Below are 11,243 nucleotides of genomic sequence, written 5' to 3'. Positions count from 1 at the left end.
TAAAAATGTATATATAGAGAGAGACCCATCAAGATGGCTCAGTGCATTAAAGTGTTTGTTGCCAAAGTGAAAAGCCAAATTCCATCTCTAAGACCTGTATGGTGGAAAAAGAAAATTGACTCCAACAAATTGTCGCCTGATCCACACACACACACACTGTGCATGTAAATAAATGTAAAAACTTTTATGTAGATATAAATTATCACATATAATTACAGGAAGTACACGGGACTCTTTTTTAAAAAAAATCCCTCAATTTAAAGGTTATAGAAGTAATCAATTGGTGGTTTTGTTTTGACAGATTTGGGCTTTTTTTTTCTTTTTCTTTTTGAAGGAAATTGTGTGCAGAGCCTTGGGGACTCACCTATAATCTACTGAGTTCTAAAGAACCTGTTTAGTCTCATTTTAGCATTGAGTTCTGAGCACACCTCCCAAATGCAGAGTGTGGTGCTGGGCCTTCTGAAGCCTTCTCAGTTATAAGAAATCTATGGCAAAATCAAGTGTGTGGTGCTGAATCTAGGTCAGAGGCTATTTAGGGGCATCCAAACAGGAAGTGAAAGGAAAGCAATCCCATAAAACACAGTGAAAAACAATTCCATCACATGGCAAAATTTCAAACCCTCCCCAGAGCCAAGACAAATGTATCAGAGTGAACACAAGCCATGTGTGGAGAGGGGTCCAACTTGAATAAGACTTGCTAATTTTCAAAATAAAATCTGATTCCTTTATTGCTTTTTTGGTCAAGAGGCTCTTAAAATGACACTGTGCAGGGGAATGGAAAAGATTAGATTAGGAATTCAGGTACAGAGGGCTAAGGTGAGAAAACCTGTTATTTGTAAACAAAACTGTGCTTTGAGTACCTTCTTGTCCTAAGTCATGAGGAGCCTTCTCTTGAGACTCGGCGTTAGAGAAGTGGACAGGAGTGGACAGAAACTGTCGAAGATGGAAAGGAGTGTGAACAGCGCTGGGTGGAGGGAGAGGGGGCCAGCAAGGAGGAGTCATGGCTCCCTGGCTGAAGTCCCAGAAAGGAAGGAGCTGCTGGCTCCACTGAATCTCAAACTGTCCTCGTGGCTTGCAGCCCCTGCTGGACTAGCTCTTTTGAGTTTCCCTTGGCACTCAAGCAGCACGAAGCTCAGAAATACCCGCTGGCAGAAAGAAGGCAGCTGTTGGTGCTGGCTGTCTAACAGGACTCTGAAGCCAGGCTGAAGTCAAATGTTAGGGGCCAAGCCACCATTGAGATGAGATCGCGCCAAGCTGAGAGAGCCCAGACCAGATAACCCAGCCTCAGACCTCAGACCAGGCACTTACCCAGGCAGCCCAGCCTCAGAGGACACTCTGGCGCCAGGATGCCCATCTCTCCGTGGTGGTACCTCGGAGCGCAGGAAAGTGCATCGTATCATCACCCCGAAGAGAGACATCCTGAAGAATGGGCATGTATCAAAGACTGAATTTACCAAAGCAACTGTCAGAACCAGATGGGGTTGTCATTTGTCACATATTTAATCAGACTGAGAGGTAAGCCACAGGGATACTGTGTTCGTGGTTAATCACTCACCGATGTGTCCAAACCTCCCTTGTTCCAGCAGAACCTGGGCTCACAGGAAGATGGGCTCCATCTGTGATGGAGAACTGAGCCGGCTGCATGTTCGGTGCATGTATGTGTAGACCTCTGTTATGTAATTCTACCACCAATTCAGGATTGAACCATCATTTATTACTTCCTTTGGAAAATTAGAAAATTGTCAAGGTTTATAATTTAAAATATACTAAATGTCCTTGGACATGTCTAATAAATGACTGGCTCTTCTATGTTCTGTGTGTGTGTGTGTGTGTGTGTGTGTGTGTGTGTGTGTGTGTGTGTAGTACACATGTGTATAACATTGTATTTTCTATTTCCTCTTTTTCTTACATTTCCTGTGTGCTGAGCTGGGTATTTGGTTTTTTTTTTTTTTTTTTTTTTTTTTTTTTTTTGAATGATGCAATGGGTTAACAAGATAATGTATCAGGAAGGAAATCTTTTAAGGTCCAAGGACCTCGACACTACCTTTTGTTTCGTTTTGATTAAGGAGCTGGGATTCCACGCAGTGGAAAGTTGAGCAGGTGGCTGTCTGGGAGCACACACCACCTCGATGAGCAAGTGGTGGGAAGTGATTGGATGAAAGTGGCCGGATGGTTTCTGGCATCTCACTCTTTACTTGCAATTCTCTTCTGCCCTGAGTCCTGATGCTCACAATCCAGGTTCTGTAACAATAAGAAAAAAGTGATGCTTTCACTTGTGAAATTGTAAACCTGCTAACCATCAGAGAAAGGAGTGGGTGATTGCCTGGAAAACAACTCATACATTCCTTGAACATTTCTTTCTGAAAGCAATTATTTTGTGAACCTCTAGGGCCCATCAGGACCTCCAGTAACTGTGGGAGGTTTTCTTTTCTGAATAAAAATGACTAAAAGTATTGATCAGGACTATTCTTCACTTTGTATATTAATGTTTTGGGGATGTCAACAGTCAAACAAAACTTCAAGTGTAATATTTTGGAAAGTTTGGCATGACCTAATTCTAGTTAACTAGAAATATTTCTAATTAAAGATGACTATATTTTGAACTGACAGGATGCTTAAATGATACTTTCCAACGAATTGTAGTATTGAAATGAGAATTAATAAAAAACTATAAGATATAAATTGAACATTTTCACTTTTAAAAAAGACATGTGTCTTACTGATTTAACTACAATGTTTTTCTGACTAGTTGCATTTTTAAAACACACAGAACTGGAGAGATTATTGACACTACAGTGGATATGATAACATCAAGTTAAGTTTGGATGATTCTTTCAAATGAAAGTTAATCCAACTTAATGAACAGGACATAGGCTATATGCTAATGTGTATATGACAGACATGCTAATGAGTATATGAGATAAATCTGCTTGTAATGAGACAGAGAAGATCGTGTCATATGAGAGTATCCACCACCCAGTAAGATTAGATGTTTTTGGTTTTCTGACTTTAACATCTGGGTCACAAATGTACTCTTGGTCTCCCTTTGTTCTCTCTCTTACAGAGAGGGAAGAGTGACCTGCAGCCATAGAAACACTGGTTAGGCCACTCTGTGCCAGTGACCACATTCAGAACTCTGACAGTGTGACTGGGAGCCAACAGTGAGTAGTCTCAAGAAAACCACTCCAAAAACTCAGGTCAGTCTTCCCAAGAGGACAATGTTACCCCAAAGCACCATGCAGAATAAAGTTTGCCTCCAAATAGGGGGTATTTAGGAAACATGGGTGCTTCATGAAGGGGTGTCACAGAAAGCTGTGACATGGTCAGAGCGATAAGGAGTGAGGACAAATGTGGAGACTAAGGGTGATACCTCGGGGTTTCCAACCCAGCTGGTTCAAGCCCCCCAAGTCTCTGTATCTGCCTGCTCAGGTAGGAGAGAGGAATGAGAATAGCACCAGGGAGGACTCAGGAAGAGAACTGAGTGTCAAGTCTTGCCCTGTCTTTGAGAGGACTCCTTAGCCCCCTTAGCTGGTATTTCTGGTAAAACACACTAATACATATGTGCATGCAGATACAATTCTTCAACAGAAACATCTAATTTAATGTGTACTGGGGATGCCCTCGAGCTTGGGAGTAGGTTGGAAGCCTCAGCTGTGCTAGCCTCACATCTTCACTTCCTTGTCCACTCCCACAGGTCACTGTTCAGAAGGTCCAGCAGAAGAGAACCCCAGGAACTATAGCAGCCTACGACTATGTTCCTCATATCCAGAGAAATTCTAATCCTCTCTAGAGTAATTCAGAAATAGCTCAGTTCCCTTTGTCCGTGACTTTAGCTTCCCCAGATTCTCCAACTTTGTGATTATTAATATAATGGTGGCAGAGCCCAGTGACGATGGTTTGCTACACACCCAGCACTGCACTGGGTCCTTTGTGCACATTTGTCCTTCCCATGATTGAGGGGAGCTGTATGTTTTGTAGTTTTATTCACATGTTTTGTGTGTGCTTGTGTGTTTGCTTGATTGATTGTTTTAGACAGATAGCACATAGCCCTGGCTATTCTGGAACTCACTCTGTAGACCAGGCTGGCCTCAAACTCCAGAGATCTGCCTGACTCTGCCTCCTGAGTGCTGGGATAAAGTCAGGCACTGCAGTGACTACCACTCAGCTCTGAGTGTTTCTTGATATCAAGAGCTCTCACTTCCATGACAAAGTTCTTGAAAAGCTGGGCCTCCCTCCAAGCAAGCCACCTAGAAGATCTGGATGTGCAGACCAGAGCTCCCTCCCCTGCTGTTCAGAGGCAGTTCCTGAACTCTTAGCAGCCATCTGCCACCAAAGGATCTGAACTGACCTGGAGGCTATGCAGTGAGTTTCACTTGGTTCAGCCACATCCTGTCCTTTCCTCCCACGCCCTTCCCAAGAGCTGACCTGATTCCTGGGCTTTCATTTTTGCCTAAAGGGACTATTGTTCTTCCTCATGAGGTCTCCTGGACAAGACTCTTGTGATGTCCTCTTGACCCTCTTGTGTCTTCCCCCACAAACTCTCTATGAATTCTGTGGCTGCCACACCCCTTAAGTCCCACTCATGCAAATACATCCTCAATGCTTGAAGACTACTCATAAAATACTCTCCTGATCACCAAGACAGTTGTCACTGTGGGTGATGATGGCTGAGTGTCAAAGACACTAAACAGCATTTCTTGAGATGATTTGGTGGCTATGTCTTAGACTGAGGTCTTGATCCTGTGACTCCAAATTAAGGATTTTTTTTATGTGTCATAGTAGACAGTATCCCTTTCTGTTCCATTCAGACATCACACAAGTCCATGGAAAATACTAATCTTGCTATGATTCTCAGCAGCATTCATGAGTAGCCACTTTTAGCCAATTTACTAGATGCTAAATGTCAAGGAACATTAAGGGCTTGAAAAGTTGAAGGAATGATTCATTTCCACTACTAAGAAAGCTTTCCATGGGAGAAGATCCACTTTAGAAAATTTAAATAAAGTTGAAATAGCCTGTGTACAAATTGTAAGGTGGCAATAGCAAGAGAGAATGAGAGGGGAAACAAAAAAACCTTTGTGGTTGCTTTTCTTTCTACAGAAGATCATTTTACTAGAAAAGGGCTTGATTCATCCTGGAGAGATGCCGCTTTTTGTTTTAGATTTTTCTTGAAGACCTATTGTTCATTTCATCACTTTTCTCTGTCTCCATCTTCTACTGCTTTCTCTGATTCCTTCCTTTCTCTACCCTCTCTTCCTCCTCTGTTTTCTTCCATTGGAGGGGACATTAAAGTTAGTTCTTACCCAAAGCTTCACATATTCCACTATGAAATTAAATCTATCAAAATGGATTTTATGCTTGGTTTAATTTATCCTTTTTCTTTGCCTATAAATGATGAGCTGTTACATTCACCCCAGAGTGATAGAACTATTGGGATGGGTTGTCTATAAAGAGCACGGGCATGTAAGAAAATGAGGAGAGTGGAACTGTGTCTGCCCTGTCCATGCCTACTCTCCTCCCTGGAGTTGGAGGTAGAGATGACAAAGACAAAGGGAGTGACTGGGGCTCAAGAGTGGATCAGTTCCACAAGCAGCTGGGGCTCTCTACTAGGGACTGGCCCCATAATGCCCTGTGTTGGAAATACAGAAATTAATGGCCTTAGTCAAGGCGCTCCCATTACGTTGAGTAAAGGTGGAGATGTAGACATCATTGTCTCTTTCCTGATTTTAGAGGGAGTGCTTTCAGTTTTTCCTCTGTTACTATAGAGTTGGCTATATGTTTCTTATATACAGCCTTCTTTATGTTAAGGTATGCTCCTTCTATTCCTGGTTTTGTCTGAACTTTTATCATGAAGGGAAGTTGGCCTTTTTGTATGAATGGAGATGACCATAGGATTTTGACAAAAACTCGTCCATCATTGATGGATATCCAATCAGTGAGCTTCTTAGGTAGTCCACGCTTGTCTTTCCCTTAGTGGAATTTGCTCACTGATGCTTCCTGTGTCTGAGCTTAGCACCCAATATTTCTGCTCCCACCTTTGAGTTCAGGGGAAAACCTGAGTTTGATCCTTGGCACCCTTGTAAAAAACCAGCATGGTAGTGCACATTAAAAATCTCAGCCCTGGTGGGGCAGGGGCAGTCCTTGGCTTACCAGTCAGCTAGCTTAGCCTAGTGGGTAAGCTCTGAGTTCCAGTAAAAGACATGTTCAAAAGAAGATGGCCATCCAACATCAAGGTTGACCTCTGACCTAAACACACACACACACACACACACACACACACTCACACACAAACACACACACACACAGACACACAAACATACATATACACATACAAACATACACATACACACAAACATACACACACAAACACACACATACACACAAACACACACACAAACATAACAAACAACATACACACACACAAACATAACAAACAGCATACACACACAAACATACATATACACATACAAACATACACATACATATACACACACAAGCATACACACAATCACACATACACACACAAACATGCACACACACAAACATACACATAAACACACAAACACATACACACACAAATATACACACACAAACATAACAAACAACATACACACACAAACATACATATCATACATAAATATACACACAAACATACAAGCATACACAAACATACAAACATATACATACATACACAGACATACACACGGTGGGAGGGGGGAGATAAAGTATGCAAAGCCCCAGGAAGCTTCTGAGCTTAGATTTCTTCACAAGAAGACAAAGCCTTTAAAGTTTTACCCACTTTAAAGAAATGCAGCTTCTGATAATAGGATGGTGCAGTCTGAGTGTGGTTAGACACCTCTCCATTGCACAGACACTGCTGCTGTTTCAGAATAGGCTGTGGCTCCAAGCACATGCATGGCAGCCAAATACACAATTTTGGGTGTTCATACAACATGTTTTATGATTCCTCACTTTGTTGACTTGTTTGTTCAGTCACTTCGGTGTAGGACAGTAAAGACTAACATATTTTGAAGCACTGAATTTTTTTTTGCTGTGTTGCATTCATTTTAATTTGCCTCTCAACATTTTTCAAGTGTTTTGATATGCCTGCATGAATACCTATTAACTTGAAGGATAATGAAAGTAGAATTTTCTCCACAGCTTGATTTGGCACAAAGTGCACTGCCATGACTTTAAAACGAACCACATTTCATGCCGGGAAAGTTGGGTGGTTAGTCTCTCTTTGCTTTCAGTTCCTCCTTGTAGAATAGTAGGACCTACCTAAGAGGGATGAGGTAAGTGTTGTTGCTATTAATATTATTTTGTTTTAAATTAGGACAATGTGTCTGCTGAACAGACTGGGGCAGAGATTAGAGAGTTTTATGCTAGAACACTTTGCCTGATGCCTTAGCTCAGTGTGTTTAAATCCATCCTCATGCAGTGTTAAGATGCAGCTGGAAACAGATAGATTTTGTTCCTAGAATGCCCCACAGCATTTTTCCTGCTCTCATTTCCGTCAGCCCTCTGGCTTTCCAAACTCCCACCAGCATGGCCCATTCAGTGGAAGCTGCAGCACTCTCAGGCTTCTCTAATCCAGGCTTCCAAGGCCTCTCACATCACTCCCACATGCCAGCTCAAGAGGTCTAAGAACCACGTGGTCCGTTTTGTCATGGTAATACCCACACTTCATTGTGCTGATTTTCCATTACATTTCACATCTTTGTGAACAAACACCTCATGGAAGCAACTTCAAGGAGAGGTTTATGTGGCTCACAGTGTGAGGGGCTCTACATCATCACAGTGAGGAGAATCATCACGGTGAATCCATTCTACCAGTGGCAGTAGAGGTATGAGGCACTGGACATGCACATGACATTGGACAGGGAAGCAAATAGAGTGGACTGAGACCAAGAACTTATTGCCCCCAAAGGCCCTCCCCAAAACCTACTTCCACCAGCTAGACTGACCTCCTAAAGCCTCCACAGCTCTCAAAATCATTCCACAAGCAGGGGTGGGATGGGAGAGGGGGAGCACTTAAAACATGAACCTATGGAAAGCATTCCAGATTCAATAATGTAGCTGAATGGGTTAGAAGTGTTTTATATAAATGAGAAGTTAGGTTAACTCTGTTTGAACCCAGCTTTAAAAGAAATGGGTGGTGGAGGAGTAGTGGTGGTGTATTCTTGGATCCGAGCAACTGAAGGCAGTTAGGTACCTGGGGCCTGCTGGTGAGCCATCCAGCCGACCTCTGATGTCCACACATATGTACCCAGGTGAACATCCACTCATTCAAACACACACACATACACACAAGCAACTTGTAAAGAGGAATGGTTCACAGTTTTTGAGGATTCATTCCATAGAGTTTACTGTTGCTTTGGGCTGTTGGCAGTGTGGTGCATCATAGTGGGAACACACAACAAAGGAAGATTGTTTATAACACTGAAGCCAGGAAGCAAGAGAGTCAGAATCCTAACTCCCCTCAAAGGCATGCCCCAGTGACCTAAGTTTCCACAATCCACCTGTGTGAGATTCCTCCCCTGCCCCTGTCAGACATATGTCTTTGGGAGACATTTAAGATACAAACTCTGCTGGGTGTTGGTGGCGCACGCCTTTAATCCCAGCCAGCACTCAGGAGGCAGAGGAAGGCAGATCTCTGTGAGTTCTAGACCAGCCTGGTCTACAAGAGGTAGTTCTAGGACAGCTCCAAAGTCACAGAGAAACTCTGTCTCGAAAAACCCCCAAAAGGAACAAACTATAATAGATATATTTTATAATTCTGGAACTATGGCATATATATGCATAGTTGTGCCATATATAATCTAGGATCATGATTCAATGCATTGTTTGTGATTTTTAGAAATTAGAAGACATAGCTAGAAAGCTGGTGAGGATGCAGAGAAGAGAGACCTTTGCATGGCCCGTCCCCTTCCACCCCTTTTGTTCCTCTGTCCTCCAGAGGAAAAGGACTTTATACAAGATGGCTTGCAGAGGTCGTGGCAGTAATTCTAATTCCTCCCAGCCCAGGGTTTTGACAACCTGATTCCAGTGAAGGAACCTTTTCTCCTTTTGTCTCACATTGCCACATACTTCCCCATCAGAGCTCTATGCAGGCTATGGACTGCAACTTCTGAACTTCTCTGCATTTAGTGGCCCTACAGCTTTCATTTTTCTCCTCTCCTGCTATGGAAGCTAGCTCAGACAAGGCCTGAGAGAAGGAGAGAAGGACACAGCCAACAGTTCCAACGAACCACCAGACAGACATAAGCAAGCCCCCGACACTGTCTGCAAGGCCCCCAAACTACAGGTGATTGTAGGCACAGATGTAACCCAGATAAAACCAGCAGAAGGGTTGCCAAGAGGGCCCGTGGCAGACTGTAGACCCACAGAACTTTGAACAGGTAAAATGGGGGTTGTGTGAAACCACCAAATTTTCAGGCGGTTTTAAGACAGCCAGCAATAGATAGTGATCCAGGCTTAATCTGATTGATGGGTCTCTAGAGATTGCAGGTGACTTTCCCGCCCCCTTCTCCCACTCTGCTCTCTGCAGGAAGAGGCCTGCTTATTCTCTTTCCTCCTCTGGACCATAATCCTTCAGGCCATTGTTTAGGTAGTGATGCATGCTTCTTCCCAAAGGCCAATTAAGCCAGGGTCAAATCCAAGCATCGTCTTGAAAGAAAATAACTCCCACGCATCAGTTTGAAATATAATACAACTTTCCCAAGTAATATAATTTTATTTTGTGATAATAGTTTAAAAGTTGACAGGGAAATTCAAACAGTGTATTCCACATTTCCTGTCAGAATCAAAAGCAATCTATTGAGATCCTGAATTTTTCACAATTTGTAACATTTTAAGACAGCAAAATAGTAATTTACTTAATCCTTACAAGATTTATAAAATGTCCAAATTTGGATATTTATTGAAAACACAGTGTCTACAAGTAGGATTTGGTCTTGACATAACATCTGCTGCTACCAAGGGCAGATGCTGTGTGAAGAGTTCAAAAAGACCTGCAGCAAATAACCTTTTTATTTTTCTCACCCTCTGATGCCCTTGTGTTTCTTCTTCATTAACATACCTCCAAAAGAGTATACTTTGTTGTAAAGAAATATAATTTTTCCTTAAGTCTTAAAAATTCATGATGGGTACAGATCACTATAACACAAGAATTAGAAAAAAAAGCAATGTAGTTCCTTGACCCCATACAGCACACACTCTGCACAGGAGACCCATCAGTGAAGGAGCTTTTAAGGCAGTGGCTTGGCAGGCACTCTGGCTGACAGGGGCTAGAGAGCCCGCTCAGCAGTTAACAGTGTTTTCTGCTCTTTGGAGAACCTGAGCTGGTTCCCAGCACCCACACCAGGTAGCTCACAACTGCCTGGAACTTCAGCTCCAGGAATCTGTCCTCCTCTGGCCTCTGCGGGCACCCACATATGTATGGCGTACAAAATGAACACATACATAACATAAAAATCTTATAGTGTAAAAACCCATTGGCACACAAATTTGTAGGGATAATAAGGCCAAAGGCAGGAAATGTGAGAAGGCAAATGTATTGAAGAACTAACAGTGTGGTCTGTTTGTGGATGCCCCTGCTGCACCCTTTGGGCTCGGTTGTCCCTAGAGAGAAGATTGTACAGTCTTCGGGTGCCATCTGCTGCATCTTGAATGCCTTTCACTCAGGTTTGCCTCTGTAAAATCAAAGAGGCCCCTTCCGCACGCACGGCCTCCTACTTTACTTCAGTGCTCACCTTGCACACAGTGCAGAGTCCCACTTCACACGCAGCGGACGACTCTGTAGTGGTGTCATGTTAGCAGAGCTGCAGACGACTCTGAGATAAACACGTAGAACTGGGTGTGGTAGCATGACTGTAATCCTAGCCCTTGGAGACTACCCCCTGCCCCCCAAGACTGTTCAAGGCCAGCCTGACCTGCATGGAAAGACTGTCCAAAAGTAATCAAAGAGGAGGGATGGAAGGAAGGAGGGAGGGAGGAAAGGAGGAAGGCAAGGAGGGAAGAAAGGGAGGGGAGGAGAAGGAAGAGAGGGAAGGAGGGAGGGAGGGAGGGGAGGGAGAGAGGGGGGAGAGGGAGGAGGGAGGGAGGGAGGGAGGGAGGGAGGGAGGGAGAGAGAATAGAGTAAAGAAGGGAGGGAGGAAATGAATATGTGTAGCACCTAGAAACATAGTAACACTTACAGGCAGTCTCAGCTTTGCCAGCCAGGGTCAACTCTCTGCATTTGT

Source organism: Cricetulus griseus (assembly GCF_003668045.3).
Source record: "Cricetulus griseus strain 17A/GY chromosome 1 unlocalized genomic scaffold, alternate assembly CriGri-PICRH-1.0 chr1_0, whole genome shotgun sequence".
In the NCBI taxonomy this organism is placed as follows: Eukaryota; Metazoa; Chordata; class Mammalia; order Rodentia; family Cricetidae; genus Cricetulus; species Cricetulus griseus.
The sequence above is the reverse complement of the archived record's forward strand: the minus strand, read 5'-3'. Positions refer to the sequence as shown.